General features: G+C 45.4%; 1 long non-coding RNA gene across 1 annotated transcript; it reads right to left on the minus strand.

Moving 5' to 3' along the window:
• Nucleotides 1-1,099: 1,099 nt before the first annotated feature.
• On the minus strand, nucleotides 1,100-5,340 carry LOC123500443. The gene is made up of 2 exons (XR_006673316.1): nucleotides 4,903-5,340; nucleotides 1,100-2,037 (listed from the first exon to the last, which is right to left on the minus strand). It is a non-coding gene; the product is annotated as an uncharacterized LOC123500443 (long non-coding RNA).
• Nucleotides 5,341-20,794: the final 15,454 nt, after the last annotated feature.

Raw genomic sequence — 20,794 nt, forward strand, 5'->3', positions numbered from 1 at the left:
TACCCTTGTTACGTCTTGGCCGGTGTTCTGAAAGGCGTCACTCTCACCACAGCTGTTTGCAAGGCTTCTCACATCAGTAACCGGGTCCGCTAGAGGGATTTTCCTGTGTTACAGTGAAAACACCCTCAGAAAGTCGTGTAAGTGATAGACAAGCATTCACAAACGAGTGGTGAGATAAGTAAGGGTGGGCACCAGTGTGTCTTCCTGTGTAGTAGTGAAACACACACACACACACACACACACATTGACAAGCATACAAAACATGTAGATAATAGTCCTCAAAAGTGTTTTTCTGTATATTATTGAACACACGCTCAAAAACATGTACAATACAAGACAAACAAACAAAAACAATTTAGATCAATAGATTCAGATAAGTAAGGGTTCTCAAAAGTCATTTTCCATGTTCATAAATTCAAAATACCCTCAAACACCCGTATGATTTCACTGACAGGCAGACAGACAGACACAAGGAATTAGACAGACAGACAGACTGACACACACACCTCTCCGGCACCATCCCAACAGACAGACAGACAGACAGACGGATGAGTAGATAGATACATGGTCTAACATGTTCGTGTACTTAAAGAGTCGAACAGAATTGTTGATATCTGGAATAAGCTTCCTTCACAAATTACAAACACCACTTCTGTTGCATCATTCAACAGTAACACTGACCAATATATACAAGTTCACCCCAGCAAGCTCTCTTCTGGTCCCAATACCCACACGCCTCACTCCTGACCATACATAGTGTTGTTCCTCACCACAGTGTTGCTCTGTGAGGCTTTCATCCTTCCAGCCAGACATGCAGAGTTCAGCGTGGGGTGAATGGTGTTGTTCCTCACCACAGTGTTGCTCTGTGAGGCTTTCATCCTTCCAGAGAGAGAGAGAGAGAGAGAGAGAGAGAGAGAGAGAGAGAGAGATTTGGTTTGATTGGATAGGTTTGTTGAGGTTAGTAAATGGTACAAAATCAAGGTGAATACTTTTCCAAGGGATGACAGGACACTGCCTATGTATCCGCCATCCCAAGCTTAAACTTAGTGTTCTTATGTAATAATAATGATAATAATGTAAGGAACAAAAACAAGTGTAATAATAATTATATAATATATATTTACAATATATAAGTAATGTTAGTGCAGAATACTTAGCTATTCTATGCATATACACATATATAACTTGTTTTCAATGTAGCGTATAAGTTGTTTGATGTATTTGTTTTGAATAGCAATAGCAGTTGTGTAATGTTCCCATTGTTAAACATCCATATGTGGTGTGGATGGCATTATTTGTGGCACATGCCAGCTCGGGGCACTGCAGCACGGAGTGGGCGTCAGGCTCACAGCATGGGCGACACTCCTCCTGGCCGGAGCCTCACATGACACGCCCAGTTCCCAGTAATGTTTGTATCCAAAGCTCAGTCCGGCACACACGCTGTCTTTCCAGCTGACTCCATATTTTCCAGATGTGAAATTGGCGCCACTTTGTGCTTTGGTGTAGTGTTTCATTGTTTCACTAGCTCACTTCGCCTTTATGTAGAATTGCACCTTGTTCTTGCTCAACATGTATATTTGTCATTTTCTTATCTATTTGTGACAAGCTTGTTCTACAGTTTGATCTCTTTCTGTTCCATTTTGTGCTAAGTGGTCAGCTTTTTCATGACCTAACACACCAACATGGGATGGTACCCAAATCAATGTCAAGTTTCTCTCCTCTCCGATCCTTGTAATAAGTTTTGTGCACTCGCTCACACCGTGTGCATGTGCTGGCTGCCCACTCGTCAGTGCTCCAAGTGCCCCTCTGCTGTCCCTGAAGAAACACACGTTGCCCCGCTCATTTTGGATGAGCTCAGGGTCACACTTCAAGGCCCAGAGCTGTGCCTGGCTGGAGGACACATTACTGCTTAGTCAACAGGAGTAGCCTGTATCCATCCAAGTCCCTTGCTCTGTGATGCGCCTCAAAATACACTTATATATTATACACCTCCAATGGCCCGCAGGTTGAGGCCCGGCAGCGGCCTTGTCTCAGCCTCTGAAAAGGTCAAAAGGTAAAAATAAAAAGTGAAGGCAAGAGTAAATAAAGCTGAAATTATGTAAACACCTGCAAAATGAACAAAAAAAAGGAAGATATCATTAATTCTTCAAAATGGTGATGAGTGTGTGAGCTGCCATGATGAACGACTGTAAAGCCTCACCAAACACACACACACACAGGACAGTGAAGCACCACACCAAATACCATCACACACAAATGCACCAAACTACTTTCCTCACCAAATACACACACACACACGCACTCACCAAATACACACACACAAATGCACTCACCAAATACACACACAGAAACGCACTCACCAAATACACACACACAAACGCACTCACCAAATACACACACACAAACGCACTCACCAAATACACACACAAACGCACTCACCAAATACACACACACAAAACGCACTCACCAAATACACACACACAAATGCACTCACCAAATACACACACACAAACGCACTCACCAAATACACACACACAAATGCACTCACCAAATACACACACACAAACGCACTCACCAAATTCACACACACAAACGCACTCACCAAATACACACACAAAAACACACCAAACTATTTTTCTCTAACAAATAAACCCAGAAATTGTCTATCCATCAACATGCCAGGCTAGCCATACACACACACACACACACACACACACACACACACACACACACACACACACACACACACACACACACACAAAGTATGGCAGAACTATTAAATAAAAAATTCCAGGAGGTCTTTACTAAAGAATCCAAATTTGAGAGGCCACAGGGTAATAGAGAGACAATCTGTATGAAAGAGATTAAAGTAACCAAGCTTGAAATAAAAGAGTTAATGAAGGAACTGGATGAAGAGAAGGCAATGGGACCAGATGAAGTCTCAGGCAGAATACTGAAAGAATGTAGGGAAGAACTAGCAAGTCCTATATACAACATCATAAAATGCTCAATAGAAAATGGAACAGTGCCAGTAGAATGGAAGAGAGCTGAGGTGGTTCCCATATATAAGAGCGGAAGGAAGGAAGAACCTTTAAATTACAGACCGGTATCACTAACTAGTGTAATATGCAAGATGTGTGAAAGAATAATAAAGAAACAATGGATCGAGTTTCTTGAAGACAACAAAATATTATCAAATAGCCAATTTGGTTTTAGAAAAGGACGGTCTTGTGTAACAAATTTATTGAGTTTCTATTCTAGAATAGTTGATAGAGTACAAGAGAGAGAGGGAGAGGGATGGGTTGACTGTATTTATTTGGATTTAAAAAAGGTGTTTGACAAAGTGCCACATGCAAGATTACTGTGGAAGTTAGAGGAGAAGGGTGGCTTAAAAGGAAGCACATTGAAATGGATAGAAAATTATTTGAGGGGGAGAGAAATAAGGACGGTAGTTAAAGATATGAAGTCCAAGTGGAGAGCAGTAGAAAGCGGAGTGCCACAGGGGTCATTGGCACCAATACTTTTCCTCATTTATATTAACGACATGCCAGAAGGAGTGAACAGCTACATAAATTTGTTTGCGGATGATACGAAACTGTGCAGAGTTATAAAGCAAAAGGAGGATTGTGAAATACTGCAAGAAGACCTAAATAAGATCTGGGAATGGAGTAAAAAGTGGGAAATGGAATTCAATGTGAACAAAAGCCATGTCATGGAAATGGGAAAGTGATAGACGACCTGTGGGAATCTATAAGATGGGGGATGGAGTAGAACTGGAGAAAGTCAAAAGGAAAAGGACTTAGGAGTGACGATGGAAGAAAACAATCAACCAGTAAGCCATATTGATAGAATTTTAGAGAAACATATAATTTTCTAAGGAATATTGGAGTAGCATTTCACTACATGGACAAAGAAATGATAAAGAAATTGATAAGTACTATAATAAGACCCAGATTGGAATATGCAGGAGTAGTGTGGACCCCTCATAAAAAGAAACACATAAGGAAATTGGAGAGGCTACAAAAAATGGCTACAAGAATGGTCCCAGAACTTGAAGGGATGACATATGAGGAGAGACTAAAGGCTATGGATCTACCAACCTTGGAACAAAGAAGGAGAGAGGAGACCTGATACAAGTCTATAAATTGATCAACGGAATGGACCAAGTGGATAATGAGAAACTGATCCTGAGAGAAGAATATGACATCTCAAGCACAAGATCGCATAGTAAAAAGCTGAGAAAAGGAAGATGTCTGAGAGATGTTAAAAATATAGTTTCCGCAAAGATGTATTGAGACGTGGAACAGTTTAAATGAAGAAGTAGTGTCTGCAACGAGTGTGCACACTTTTAAAGTAAGATTGGATAAGTGTAGATATGGAGACGGGGCCACACCAGCATAAAGCCCAGGCCCTGTAAAACTACAACTAGGTAAATACAACTAGGTAAATACACACACAGCCTCACCAGCCACCAGTGAAGAGGGGCAGTCTCATCAACCAACACATTAAATCATCAGAAAAAAAAAAAATAATAAAAGTAACAAATAAATAAATAAATAAACAAACAGTTCACAGGTTGGCAGGTTAGGTCAGTGAAATAACATCTCAACACTGCACAATACTTACACAGCACAACACTTACACAGCACAATACTTACACAGCACAATACTTACACAGCACAACACTTACACAGCACAATACTTACACAGCCAGAACACTTACACAGCACAATACTTACACTGCCACAACACTTACACAGCACAATACTTACACAGCCACAACACTTACACTGCCACAACACTTACACAGCACAATACTTACACAGCACAACACTTACACAGCCAGAACACTTACACAGCACAACACTTACTGCACAATACTTCCACAGCCGGAACACTCACCCATGGCATTACTGTTGAGCCAGAGGGCCATGTGTGCCTCCCCTGTCTCCTCCAGCACCATGTCAGCCGGATGCACCCCATACAGGTTCTCCCCAGGCTGACGGGCGGCCAGGCAGGACACACAGGGGAAGCAGGTTACACACAGCACGCAGGACACACACACAGGGGAGGGAAAAATGTACTGTTAAATAGCCACTCTAGCATCACAGCATCTATCTCTCTCTCTCTCTGTCTGTGTTTCTTTTCGTTTTACTTCAATATTTTCATGACATTTCAATTTTAACCCTTCAGTGCCATGACATGCTTTCATATTCTGAATTCCAGCACCAATGCTTGTATTCTGAACTCCTTCAGTACTGGAACGCACTTTTATCATAAGTTTTGGGTGTGATTAGATGAGTTTATTGACATTAGCAGGGGTCTATGGAGGTCAGAAGATTAATGGCCGGTCTTCACTATTTTAATTGCCACACAAGTTTCTGAAGCTGTATAAAATCATCATTATTATACAAATATATTGACATTAGAAAGGGTTTATGGAGATCAGAAGATTACTGGCCATGGTCTTCACATTTCAATCCCCACAGGAGTTTCTGAAGCTGTATAAAATCACCAAACAGTAACCACAATAAATATGAAAAATCCATTATGGTACTGAAAGGGTTAACCATTTCAGTACCATGACACATTTTCATATTTATTCTGCTTACCATTTGGCAATTTTAAGCAGCTTCAGAAACTCACGTGGGGATTAAAATAGTGAAGACTCTGGCCATTCATCATCAGCCCCCCATAGACCCTTCCTAATGTCAATAAAACTCAGGTAAAAATGCATCCCAGTACTGAAGGGGTTAGAATAGTGAAGACTGGCCATTAAACTTCTCCATAGACCTAAAATAAATAAACTCATCTCATCACACCCAAAACTCAAGGTAAAATGCATCCCAGTACTGAAGGGGTTAAGTTCTATTGACAGAGCTTTAGCGGTCCAGGTGGCTGGCCCCGGGCAAACATGGACCCGGTACTGTAGTGGAGGTCATGACGCAGGGACTGGTGGCGAGACTCCCCGAGGCCACACAGGTTACGGGAGGCGAGACGTGTGGCCACCTGCAAGTACTGGTCGGTGAAGGTGAAGCCACCCACACCTGTGTTGAACCTGGGATATGTGGATGCGTTGGCTGAATGTCCTTTTGGGTTCATTTTGGACTGATTTCAATTATTTTTTGATACGAGTCATTTTTTTTTGTTTATTAATTGCAAGATTTTATTTTGTTTCTCAATTTTGTGTCTTTTTTTTTTGTAATTTTGAGTGACTTTATATTCATGTTTATTTTGAGACTATTTTTGTACATTAATTTTGAGACTTATCTTCTTCATTAATTTTGACACTTTATTTTTCTTTGTTAATTTTTGAGTGACTATATTTTTGTTCCATTTAAGTGACTTTATTTTTGTTCATTAATTTTGAGACTTTATTTTCATTTATTAATTTTGGACTTTACTTTTGTTTATTAATTTCAAGTACCTTTATTTTTGTTCATTTTGAGTGACTTTGTTTTTTGCCCATTAATATTGAGTGACTATTTTCATCTATTAATGCTGAGTAACTATTTTTTGTTCATTTTGAGTGACTATTTACTTAGGGGCAAAGATATCATACTTTGGTAAACCATCCAATACACAGTGAAGGAATTCCCAATGAAAGTAATGGACAGTGCTGTGTTGTCAGTGTTAAGTTGTTATGGTCATCTCTCTCCACTTAGCAGCCTTATGTACGTGTAATATATCTGCACTAATTCACCTGAAGCTAATCTAACTACATGCAACTCAACCCAGACCTCTCACTCTCTCTCCACTTGTTATCACACGTACGTGCGTGTAATAGTACATATATATTAGTAGTAATTCATTTAAAGCTTATCTAATTAAATGTAACTCAACCCAGACCTCTCACTCTCTCTCAAAACAATCAGGACTTTGTAACTCTGGCAAGTCGGCGTCAATGTACCCAGCGTCAACACAAGGACAGACTCAGCACAGCGTCACTCCCGCGGCGCCGCACCACCACCCTCAAGGCGCCTCCCTCCTCCCCCAAAGTCACGTTGTAGAGGGACTGCTGCTCCTCCTGCCGTTGTTCTGGGGGTCCGCCAACTGTAGGGGCACTGGAGGCTCAAAACGTTTCTTCCCAGGCACTGTTACCTGCACAATGAAACCAGTCACATTATTACTCTCTCTCTCTCTCTCTCTCTCTCTCTCTCTGTCACCATTTCCTTCTTTCTCTCCATTCTCTGCTTTATTTTCTCTCCTTACCACTCCTCAGCATGTCTATCTTTTCCCCTCTCTCTCATCGTCACTTTTAATTATTACTATAATATTCATTGTTATTGTTGCTATGATAAGAGAGAGAGAGAGAGAGAGAGAGAGAGAGAGAGAGTGTCTCATGAGGAAACCTTTGGAGGCTGAGCTAACACGTACTGCAGTGAAACACACACACACACACACACACACACACACACACACACACACACACACACACACACACACACACACACACACACACACACACACACACACACCTACCCCCACACCCTCGGGCCTGGAGCCAGGTATCGGCCTGGGTCCAGGCGGGGTGGCGGTGGGGTCCTCCCCCCTTGATGACGTCACATATACGTTGTGCAAATCATTTTGAAAATGAGGATTCCCAAAAAGGCAGCTGGACACGAATGCTATAAACATTCTGACTTGTTATCAATCGAAACTAATTCCTAAAATATAAAAATACTGCCGAGATAAGGAATAATAAAATATTTCAAAAACATTTTAAATAAAGTGTTAGAATTTCGACTTGCTTACAATCAATTTCAAAGTTCACTAATTTCATTGAACTGGATCGATAATGTTTTTCAAAATTATGACCACCATTTCGATATATCAAAACCTGACAACAAGGCGAATTAGAAAAATAATATTTAAAAATGACGTATTTTACAATATTAACACGGGTACAAATCATTCTTAAAATCCACACATTCACCTTATCAGGAGTCGTACACACTTTTTTCATGATAAACCATCTTTTGAAAACACAAACTCTTCGCTACAACCTCAAATAAAAAATCACTGATAGCAGAAGTAAAAGTTTTTACGTATTTTGGCCCTCCCATTCAAGTCATAAACACCCTCTACATCACCGTACTTCACTCAACTCAAGCATGGAAGACACGTAAAACACGGCGAACTATCATTGGAGACCCTTGAAAGGCACTTGTGACTTGAAATAAATGAACTGAGACAAATATAAATAATAATGGAAGTCGAGCATCTGGGACCGGCAGAACATTTGGGCGGGAGTTGGTGATGACGTCACAACCTGGGGCTCGTGACGTCACGGCTAGGCCCGCTTCCTCTCACTGTCTTCTTAACACACATTTCAGGTAATTGCAGATATGAAAGATTAGGCCTATGGCTCCACTTTGTAACCCGTCTGGGCTGTAATGAGAGTGAGATGAGGCAGATAATGGCGGAGAGAGGCGGCGGGTCAGGGCCCCAGGGGATCGGTTTGTTTACGTTTTCAAGGCTTGCAGTATTGGGGTTTTGAAAGTATCTGCAGGTGTTTGGTCACTGACATGTTGTCCTGGAGGTTACCAACGTTAGATTATGACATGACATCACTGCGAAATGACGAGTTCCACCAATACATTACTTACGTTAGCCAAAGTGCTTGGCGCCGCCGCGGCTGTCCGTGGCATCGGCAGACACCACATCCACACGCCGCTGTCCGCTCTAGTCCTCAACGGTGTTTAAATAGTTCACATCTGATTACTGAGAGGCTACACATACACTATTCTCTTCGCTACAATCACTATTATAATCAGTATCTTCATCTTCACCAAGCTCACTGTCTCTCACGGCCAGTAGCTTGTCCTGCCGGGCTGCCAGCGTCCCACGGCTATTGCGCCAAGACCTCCACGACGGCCCAACGTACACTGTGACTGTCAGACTATCAGACTGTCAGTCACTGAACTGAAGTCTGTGACATTAATCCCGGCCGATCGCGGCCTTAACTTTCCACGGGACGCGCTTGGCAACAATATTAAGATAATTTTTTTCAGAATCAACAGGAATACAATATGTCTTTACAGAATGTGTATATATAATGTATCATATATACACATATATTTAATTATGTATGTCGGCTTCCTACTTAATGAAGGAGTTTTCTTATCAAATTTCAAACAAAAGTGACATCTGTCATCCTTTTTTTCTTGACAGTTGCCATTGGCTACAGGTGCCTCTGCCTGCCTGCCTGCCACCTTCCCGTCCGCCCCTCACTCCCTCTTCCCTCCTCCATGTTTATAATACCTCCTTCAACCCCCCTTCCCCTCCCTCTCTCTCTCTCTCTCTCTCTCTCTCTCTCTCTCTCTCTCTCTCTCAGCAGGTACTACAACACACAGCCACACAGAGGATGGTGAAGAGGGAGATGACATGTTCTGATCACAGAGAGGGACATGCATGGACCAGCCTGATATGGCTAAGTACTAATGATTGATGATATGCAAGGATTGGCAAGGAGTCAAGTACGTGTGCGGCCGCTGCTGGCGTCTGCACTCACCTTCACACGCACGCTGCTCGGTGTATGGGAAATCATAATCCAAAGGTTTGTAACATTAAATTGCAACAATGTAGAAAGTGTTCCCGAGGGATTCACCACACGACTTTGTGCAAGAGTTACGATAATAAAGCAACTAAAGTACCGGGCAGTAAGACTACACAAGCACAAAGTAGGGAAGAAGATCACACTGAGGAACATCAGCCATCAATGAGTAACGTAAATCATGTGAATGTTACCACAACATCTCGACATACCACAAACTTACCTGTGGTGTGATAACGAGGTAGCATTACAATGGATCAGGAATAATAATTCCAAACTTCCATAATTATGTCATGAACAGAGTAAATGAAATCTGTGAATTACAGCGAAAGTATAACTTCAGACATGTGGAGACTAAAGCTAACCCAACAGATTTGCTGAGTCGAGGTGTGTCACTACAGGAGCTAGTAAAGCGGACACTATGGTTTCGAGGCCCCGAGTGGCTCACCAACGAAACCCAATGGCCCAATGGCCGCAACAAAAGCCATCTGAGTAAAGAAGTCAGTGTAACTCAAGCAGATGTTGAGTCAGTCGCTTCTGAGACATAACTAAATTTTCATCGCTGCGAAAATTGATCAGAGTCACGGAGTGCGTATTTAGATTCATAACTAACATATACAGGCGTGAAGGTGGTTTATGAAATGAGATAACACTTGTGCAGTGAAATCTTGGCTTAAGAAAGTACAGGACGAAAATTACAAGACAGAAATACATTACGTGTGTGTGTGTGTGTGTGTGTGTGTGTGTGTGTGTGTGTGTGTGTGTGTGTGTGTGTGTGTGTGTGTGTGTGTGTGTGTGTGTGTGTGTGTGTGTGTGTGTGTGTGTGTGTGTGTGTGTGTGTGTGTGTGTGTGTGTGTGTGTGTGTGTGTGTGTGTGTGTGTGTGTGTGTGTGTGTGTGTGCCCAGTGTGTGTGTGGTGTGTATGTGCACCACGTGCTCACCACAATTGTTGTGACACTGCCTCCCTCACTCCTCAGGTTTGACACAAGGATTGGTGGCCTGACCTTCACCGAGCAGTTCCTCAGCATCAGCACGGCGCTGCCCAGCAAGAATGCGTACGGCCTCAGGGAGAACGCACACGACTCCTTCCGACACGTGATGGACGGCTCAGTGTGGCGGCTCTTCTCCCGAGACGAGGGACCCGTGCCACAGGTACAGGCAGAGATTTCCTGTGGCAGGCCAGGGACCTCAGCGGCAGACAGTCTTGTGGCTGGATGTGGTGCTTGTGGCTTGCCTGAAGGAGGCCAGCCTGTGGTGCAGGGAAATACTAGAAATGTTCCTTGTTTCCTTGTTGCAGGCCGGAAAGCAAGTGAACCTGTATGGGTGCATCCGTTCTACCAGTGTGTGGAGAACGACGGGCGAGCCCACGGCGTGCTGCTCCTCAACAGCAACGCCATGGGTGAGCACAGAGTGGCAGAGTGACACAGCACTCTACACGCAGCCTTGGTGTGTAGTGAAGCTGATTATGTAACATAGAAATCAACCAACTTTTGGGTAATGGCACCTGTGGGTGAAGGTAATCAATGCACACCTGTTCTGCGGTGGCTCTTCACTACTTTGCTGTTTAGTCAGTTTTGTATCTAAGATCTTCATAGTATCCATCACAGCAGCTGTTCCACTCTGTAAGATCGTCGATAAGTGTTTGAAGCCCAGCCTTTGTTTTTGGCAAACAAAGCCTCTTTCTCGCTAGTTGTGGTGGAGCTTTCTTCTTTATTGGGATGGAGATGCTGAGGGCAGAGTGATCGCTGACTACCTCAGGCACCACCGTACACTGTCCACTAATCCACTGACCATTGAGTACACAAGCGTAATGAAGCCCACCAGCCTTCACGTGCGTCACACAGGCACACAGGCACACAGACACACAGACACACAGACACACAGACACACAGGCACACAGGCACACAGGGGGCCCCTAACAAGTGTGCTTCAGGATGATCTTGCACGAAATGATAGAAAGCCTTTCCATTGCTATTGTCAAAGCCATTTAAATGTCCTAGTTTTGCATGCCTTGCGTTGAGGTCTCCAGCTATCAGTGTTACATCATTGTATATGCACTCAGGAATGTTACTTACATTGAAACTGTTCTTTGATGTATACAGATTTACTATATTTAATACACCACTGTCTAGGTAAATTGTAATGGATATGCTTCCAGTACCCTCCTCCCTTACCGGTTGTGTGATAATTCTGATGGTAGAGAACACGTGACACACGTAGAGAGCCCTCGTGCCGCATTTGCAGCAGGCAGATGACAACCCTGATACCCTGTTGGCTGTGGTACAGAGCCATTATCTCTGTCACCTGTGTCCTGAAGAAGTAGAACGTCGCTAAATGTTTGGTGACATAACAGTGACTGTCTGCAGTCCTGTTTCGTACACTGTTTACATTCTATCATAGCATCAGAAGAAGATTGTCCATTGTTCTCTCTCTCTCTCTCTCTCTCTCTCTCTCTCTCTCTCTCTCTCTCTTCCTTGGGACGTAATACATATATCACCACATCCTCCTCCTCCTCCTCCTCCACCTCCTCCTCCTCCTCCTCCTCCTCCTCCTCCTCCTCCTCCTCCTCCTCCTTCGTAAACTTCTTCTTCTTCTTCTTCTTCTTCTTCTTCTTCTTCTTCTTCTTCTTCTTCTTCTTCTTCTTCTTCTTCTTCTTTTTTTCTTCTTCTTCTTTTGTTTGTTTTCTTCTTCTTTTCCTTCTTTTTCGTCTTCTTGTTATCATTATCTAAAATTCTCTCTCTGAAAATCTGTCTGTCTCTGTGAAATTGAGTAAGTTACTGGCTGCTTTGCTCAAGTTACATTGTCGTGTGTGTGTTGAGTGTGTTACTGGCTGCTGTGTGCTCAAGAAATTACATGTGTGTGTGTGTGTGTGTGTGTGTGTGTGTGTGTGTGTGTGTGTGTGTGTGTGTGTGTGTGTGTGTGTGTGTGTGTGTGTGTGTGTGTGTTTTCACTAATATCTCTAAAAGAGGATGACCAGAAGATCACCAGTAGAGCGACCTTGACGGAAGCCATACTGGCGATCAGATAGAAGGTTGTGAAGTGACAGATGTTTGAGAATCTTCCTATTCAGGATAGATTCAAAAACTTCAGACAAGAAAGAGATTAAAGCTATAGGGCAGTAATTTGAGGGGTTTGAACGGTCACCCTTTTAGGAACAGGCTGAATGTAGGCAAACTTCCAGCAGGAAGGAAAGCTAGAAAAAGATAGATGAAGTTTAAAGAGTTTGGCCAGGCAAGGTGCAAGCACGGAAGGACAGTTTTTGAGAACAATAGGAGGGAGATGGAAGGCTCAAGTACCTTTTGTGGGCAACCTCTATACTGGAAAGCTCCTCCACCAACACATCAACCATCATTCTGACATTCAAAGGAATAATGACGAATACCACGAGGCAAATTGTTAATAAGTACAATTATAATATGCATACTCTCTCTCTCTCTCTCTCTCTCTCTCTCTCTCTCTCTCTCTCTCTCTCTCTCTCTCTCTCATGATTATTTCTGAATTCCACCAACTTGATACGTTGAAATATAAGAAAATAAGAGATAAACAATAACAGTGTTTGTTTGTGAGCCATTAACTTCCTGGCCTGCTGGAAATTTCGCCACCTCATTCCCTCCAGCTTCAGGTTTTCCAATCAGATTTCCTTGACCTTCATTTTTTCCAATCAGATTTCCTTGACCAATCAGATTTCCTTCTGTCTTTTCCTTCTGTCTTTTCCTTGAACCTCGGTGTCTGTTTGCATGCCACAGAGAGTGACAGGTGGGGAGAGACCATGGTACAATCAAAAAGTTATTGTACCAAGGGAAAGACCATTCTGCATTGCTCTCCTTCACTTCCCTCCTTGGGGCAGCCCTCTGGCCTGGCCTGGCCACCTCTCCCTCCTCCCTCCCTTGGGGCAGCCCTCTGGCCTGGCCTGGGGCCACCCTCCTCCTCCTCCCTCCCTTGGGCAGCCCTCTGGCCTGGCCTGGCCACCCTCCTCCTCCCTCCCTTGGGCAGCCCTCTGGCCTGGCCTGGCCACCCTCCCCTCCCTCCCTTGGGCAGCCCTCTGGCCTGGCCTGGCCACCCTCCTCCTCCCTCCCTTGGGGCAGCCCTCTGGCCTGGCCTGGCCACCCTCCTCCTCCCTCCCTTGGGCAGCCCTCTGGCCTGGCCTGGCCACCCTCCTCCTCCCTCCCTTGGGGCAGCCCTCTGGCCTGGCCTGGCCACCCTCCTCCTCCTCCCTCCCTTGGGGCAGCCCTCTGGCCTGGCCTGGCCACCCTCCCCTCCCTCCCTCCCTCTGGGGCCTGGCCACCCTCCTCCTCCTCCCTTGGGGCAGCCCTCTGGCCTGGCCTGGCCACCCTCCTCCTCCCTCCCTTGGGGCAGCCCTCTGGCCTGGCCTGGGCCACCCTCCTCCTCCCTCCCTTGGGGCAGCCCTCTGGCCTGGCCTGGGCCACCCTCCTCCTCCCTCCCTTGGGCAGCCCTCTGGCCTGGCCTGGGCCACCCTCCTCCTCCCTCCCTTGGGGCAGCCCTCTGGCCTGGCCTGGGCCACCCTCCTCCTCCCTCCCTTGGGGCAGCCCTCTGGCCTGGCCTGGGCCACCCTCCTCCTCCCCCTCCCTTGGGGCAGCCCTCTGGCCTGGCCTGGGCCACCCTCCTCCTCCCTCCCTTGGGGCAGCCCTCTGGCCTGGCCTGGGCCACCCTCCTCCTCCCTCCCTTGGGCAGCCCTGTGGCCAGGCCTGGGCCACCCTCCCTCCCCCTCCCTTGGGGCAGCCTCTGGCCTGGCCTGGAAGGCCCTCCCACCTCCCCTCCCGTTGGGCCTTCCTGGCCTGGCCTGGCCCTCCTTCCCCTCCCAAGGCAGCACTCCTCCCCTCCCGGCTGCCTCCTCCCTCCCCCACCTAACCTCCCCTCCTCCCCACAGGGCAGCCTGTGCCATGTGGGGCGGGCTGCCCGCTCAGTCAGGAAGTACTCCTGCAGGGTGGAGTACGCCAGGGTGATCAGGGTCAGGGTGTGCCCAATGGAGAGCAGGCTGTCCAACAGATCAAGGGACAGCCTGCCTCTCCCCCCGACCCTCCCCTGGCCAGTCCTCCTGACCTGCGGGGTTCCCGCTGCGGCGGTGGGGAAGGTTAGTCTCTCCTTCCCACTGTGCGGTGGACGAGCCCTGCTCCCTCGTCCACCGCGGGGCTTTTGGCGCTCCTGTCCTCCTTCCCCTCCTGCCCTTCTCCCGGGCTGGGAACCGAGACCCACAGGCCCAGGCCGTCCGGCTCCGGGCTGGCCCCACCTGGCCAGCCGCAGCGGAGCCGGCCTCCTGCCCAGGCTGGCCCCCACCTGGCCAGCCTCGGCGGGGCCGGCCTCCTGTCCCAGGCTGGCCCCACCTGGCCAGCCTCGGCGGGGCCGGCCTCCTGCCCAGGCTGGCCCCACCAGGCCAGCCTCGGCGGGCAGGCCTCCTGTCCCAGGCTGGCCCCACCAGGCCAGCCTCGGTGGAGTAGGCCTCCTGTCCCGGGCTGGCCCCACCAGGCCAGCCTCGGCCCGTCCTCCTGCCCCGCCTTGGGGACAGGGGCGGCCTGGGCCTTTACGGGGGTCTGGTCGGCTGCCCACTCTTTGCCATTGCAAAGAGTACCGGGCACCCTGCCCCCGCGAACACCCTGCCCCCCGGCCAGGCAGAGGAACAAGACGGCGTGCTGCCTCGCCGTCGTGCGCCTCACGCCTGCCAGGAGGTCTCTCAGGGTCATCTCCTGGCAGAAGACTATCCTGTCTCCTGCCAGGCACTCGACCCTGATGGGTGTTTCCGGGTCTTTGGCGGCCAGTCTGCCCACCTTCAGACTGGCCGCCTGCTCCGACGCGAGGGGCTTTGCCCCCCCCTCGGTCCCCTTAGGGAAGGTGAAGGAGGCGATGGAGCGCCTCCCCTTGCCACAGCAGCCCGGTGACCGGGGCCGGGACATCCTGATGGCGTCCACCCGACCCTCGCCCACCAGGCTCAACCTCGCCTCCACACGCACTGTTTGGCTGCTCCTGTTTCCCATTCCTAAACTTTAACAAATAAAAAATGTGCCTTGCTTCACTTTTGGCTGAGTGTGCAAAAGTAGGATGGTGGTGAAAACCGGCTGTGTGGTGAGTGAGTGAGTGAGTGAAGCAAGGAGTAACGTGAGTGACGTCAGTGAGGGAATGAAGAGGCTCAAAACGCACACATGGCGGCGATGGCGTGTGTCAACTTGTTCATCATAAGAAGGACAGAATAGAGACAAGACACGCAGAGGAGCACAATCAAAGTTGTGTGGAGGCAACCTTACCTGTGGAAGGCATCAAACAATGGACCTTAGGCTCAACCTTTGCACTCAAAAGTATTCATGCTACTACTACTACTACTACTACTACTACACCACACACTCCTCTCCTCCTCCTCCTACTACTACTACTACTACTACTACTACTACTACTACTACTACTATTACCACAGAAGCGGGGTACTGGATGAGGACAGATGAACTAGGAGATAAAGTATGTGAAGGAGAAACCAAGGAAAACTGAGTTTTGTAGTTTGTCCGTTTCCTTTGTTACAGTTCCTGCGTGTGAGAAGCATCAGGTTAGTGAGGGTGCTCCATTACCCTTGTTACGTCTTGGCCGGTGTTCTGAAAGGCGTCACTCTCACCACAGCTGTTTGCAAGGCTTCTCACATCAGCAACCGGGTCCGCTAGAGGGATTTTCCTGTGTTAGAGTGAAAACACCCTCAGAAAGTCGTGTAAGTGATAGACAAGCATTCACAAACGAGTGGTGAGATAAGTAAGGGTGGGCACCAGTGTGTCTTCCTGTGTAGTAGTGAAACACACACACACACACACACACGTATATTTTCATTGACAAGCATACAGAAACAAGTATTTAGGTAGATAATAGTCCTCAAAAGTGTTTTTTCTGTATATTATTGAACATGTACAATATCAAAGACAAACAAACAGAAACAATTTAGATCAATAGATTCAGATAGGTAAGGGTTCTCAAAAGTCATTTTCCATGTTCATAATTTAGAAATACCCTCAAACACCCGTATGATTTCACTGACAGGCAGACAGACAGACACAAGCAATTAGACAGACAGACAGACTGACATACACACCTCTCCGGCACCAATCCCAACAGACAGACAGACAGACAGACGGATGAGTAGATAGATACATGGTCTAACATGTTCGTGTACTTAAGGAGTCGAACAGAATTGTTGATATCTGGAATAAGCTTCCTTCACAAATTACAAACACCACTTCTGTTGCATCATTGAACAGTAACACTGACCAATATATACAAGTTCACCCCAGCAAGCTCTTTTCTGGTCCCAATACCCACACGCGTCTCACTCCTGACCATAGCCAGACATGCAGAGTTCAGCGTGGGGTGAATGGTGTTGTTCCTCATAGTGTTGTTCCTCACCACAGTGTTGCTCTGTGAGGCTTTCATCCTTCCAGAGAGAGAGAGAGAGAGAGAGAGAGAGAGAGAGAGAGAGAGAGGTTTGATTGGATAGGTTTGTTGAGGTTAGTAAATGGTACAAAATAAAGGTGAATACTTTTCCAAGGGATGACAGGACACTGCCTATGTATCCGCCATCCCAAGCTTAAACTTAGTGTTCTTATGTAATAATAATGATAATAATGTAAGGAACAAAAACAAGTGTAATAATAATTATATAATATATATTTACAATATATAAGTAATGTTAGTGCAGAATACTTAGCTATTCTATGCATATACACATATATAACTTGTTTTCAATGTAGCGTATAAGTTGTTTGATGTATTTGTTTTGAATAGCAATAGCAGTTGTGTAATGTTCCCATTGTTAAACATCCATATGTGGTGTGGATGGCATTATTTGTGGCACATGCCAGCTCGGGGCACTGCAGCACGGAGTGGGCGTCAGGCTCACAGCATGGGCGACACTCCTCCTGGCCGGAGCCTCACATGACACGCCCAGTTCCCAGTAATGTTTGTATCCAAAGCTCAGTCCGGCACACACGCTGTCTTTCCAGCTGACTCCATATTTTCCAGATGTGAAATTGGCGCCACTTTGTGCTTTGGTGTAGTGTTTCATTGTTTCACTAGCTCACTTCGCCTTTATGTAGAATTGCACCTTGTTCTTGCTCAACATGTATATTTGTCATTTTCTTATCTATTTGTGACAAGCTTGTTCTACAGTTTGATCTCTTTCTGTTCCATTTTGTGCTAAGTGGTCAGCTTTTTCATGACCTAACACACCAACATGGGATGGTACCCAAATCAATGTCAAGTTTCTCTCCTCTCCGATCCTTGTAATAAGTTTTGTGCACTCGCTCACACCGTGTGCATGTGCTGGCTGCCCACTCGTCAGTGCTCCAAGTGCCCCTCTGCTGTCCCTGAAGAAACACACGTTGCCCGCTCATTTTGGATGAGCTCAGGGTCACACTTCAAGGCCCAGAGCTGTGCCTGGCTGGAGGACACATTACTGCTTAGTCAACAGGAGTAGCCTGTATCCATCCAAGTCCCTTGCTCTGTGATGCGCCTCAAAATACACTTATATATTATACACCTCCAATGGCCCGCAGGTTGAGGCCCGGCAGCGGCCTTGTCTCAGCCTCTGAAAAGGTCAAAAGGTAAAAATAAAAAGTGAAGGCAAGAGTAAATAAAGCTGAAATTATGTAAACACCTGCAAAATGAACAAAAAAAAAAGGAAGATATCATTAATTCTTCAAAATGGTGATGAGTGTGTGAGCTGCCATGATGAACGACTGTAAAGCCTCACCAAACACACACACACACAGGACAGTGAAGCACCACACCAAATACCATCACACACAAATGCACCAAACTACTTTCCTCACCAAATACACACACACACACGCACCAAATACACACACACAAACGCACTCACCAAATACACACACAAACACTCACCAAATACACACACACAAACGCACTCACCAAATCACCAAATACACACACAAAACGCACTCACCAAATACACACACACAAACGCACTCACCAAATACACACACAAAACACACTCACCAAATACACACACAAACACACTCACCAAATACACACACACAAATGCACTCACCAAATACACACACACAAACGCACTCAACACACACAAACGCACTCACCATACACACACAAAAACACACCAAACTATTTTTCTAACAAATAAACCCAGAAATTGTCTATCCATCAACATGCCAGGCTAGCCATACACACACACACACACACACACACACACACACACACACACACACACACACACACACACAGTATGGCAGAACTATTAAATAAAAAATTCCAGGAGGTCTTTACTAAAGAATCCAAATTTGAGAGGCCACAGGGTAATAGAGAGACAATCTGTATGAAAGAGATTAAAGTAACCAAGCTTGAAATAAAAGAGTTAATGAAGGAACTGGATGAAGAGAAGGCAATGGGACCAGATGAAGTCTCAGGCAGAATACTGAAAGAATGTAGGAAGAACTAGCAAGTCCTATATACAACATCATAAAATGCTCAATAGAAAATGGAACAGTGCCAGTAGAATGGAAAAGAGCTGAGGTGGTTCCCATATATAAGAGCGGAAGGAAGGAAGAACCTTTAAATTACAGACCGGTATCACTAACTAGTGTAATATGCAAGATGTGTGAAAGAATAATAAAGAAACAATGGATCGAGTTTCTTGAAGACAACAAAATATTATCAAATAGCCAATTTGGTTTTAGAAAAGGACGGTCTTGTGTAACAAAATTATTGAGTTTCTATTCTAGAATAGTTGATAGAGTACAAGAGAGAGAGAGAGGATGGGTTGACTGTATTTATTTGGATTTAAAAAAGGCGTTTGACAAAGTGCCACATGCAAGATTACTGTGGAAGTTAGAGGAGAAGGGTGGCTTAAAAGGAAGCACATTGAAATGGATAGAAAATTATTTGAGGGGGAGAGAAATAAGGACGGTAGTTAAAGATATGAAGTCCAAGTGGAGAGCAGTAGAAAGCGGAGTGCCACAGGGGTCAGTATTGGCACCAATACTTTTCCTCATTTATATTAACGACATGCCAGAAGGAGTGAACAGCTACATAAATTTGTTTGCGGATGATACGAAACTGTGCAGAGTTATAAAGCAAAAGGAGGATTGTGAAATACTGCAAGAAGACCTAAATAAGATCTGGGAATGGAGTAAAAAGTGGGAAATGGAATTCAATGTGAACAAAAGCCATGTCATGGAAATGGGAAAGTGAAAGACGACCCGTGGGAATCTATAAGATGGGAGATGGAGTAGAACTGGAGAAAGTCAAAAGGAAAAGGACTTAGGAGTGACGATGGAAGAAAACAATCAACCAGTAAGCCATATTGATAGAATTTTTAGAGAAACATATAATTTGCTAAGGAATATTGGAGTAGCATTTCACTACATGGACAAAGAAATGATGAAGAAATTGATAAGTACTATAATAAGACCTAGATTGGAATATGCAGGAGTAGTGTGGACCCCTCATAAAAAGAAACACATAAGGAAATTGGAGAGGCTACAAGAATGGTCCCAGAACTTGAAGGGATGACATATGAGGAGAGACTAAAGGCTATGGATCTACCAACCTTGGAACAAAAAAGGGAGAGAGGAGACCTGATACAAGTCTATAAATTGATCAACGGAATGGACCAAGTGGATAATGAGAAACTGATCCTGAGAGAAGAATAAGACATCTCAAGCACAAGATCGCATAGTAAAAAGCTGAGAAAAGGAAGATGTCTGAGAGATGTTAAAAATATAGTTTCCGCAAAGATGTATTGAGACGTGGAACAGTTTAAATGAAGAAGTAGTGTCTGCAACGAGTGTGCACACTTTTAAAGTAAGATTGGATAAGTGTAGATATGGAGACGGGGCCACACCAGCATAAAGCCCAGGCCCTGTAAAACTACAACTAGGTAAATACAACTAGGTAAATACACACACAGCCTCACCAGCCACCAGTGAAGAGGGCAGTCTCATCAACCAACACATTAAATCATCAGAAAAAAAAATAATAATAAGTAACAAATAAATAAATAAATAAACAAACAGTTCACAGGTTGGCAGGTTAGGTCAGTGAAATAACATCTCAACACTGCACAATACTTACACAGCACAACACTTACACACAATACACACTTACACAGCAATGCACACTTACACAGCACAATACTTACACAGCACAACACTTACACAGCACAATACTTACACTGCCACAACACTTACACAGCACAATACTTACACTGCCACAACAC

This window comes from Portunus trituberculatus, unplaced genomic scaffold, assembly GCF_017591435.1.
Source record: "Portunus trituberculatus isolate SZX2019 unplaced genomic scaffold, ASM1759143v1 PGA_scaffold_265__1_contigs__length_138810, whole genome shotgun sequence".
Taxonomy (NCBI): Eukaryota; Metazoa; Arthropoda; class Malacostraca; order Decapoda; family Portunidae; genus Portunus; species Portunus trituberculatus.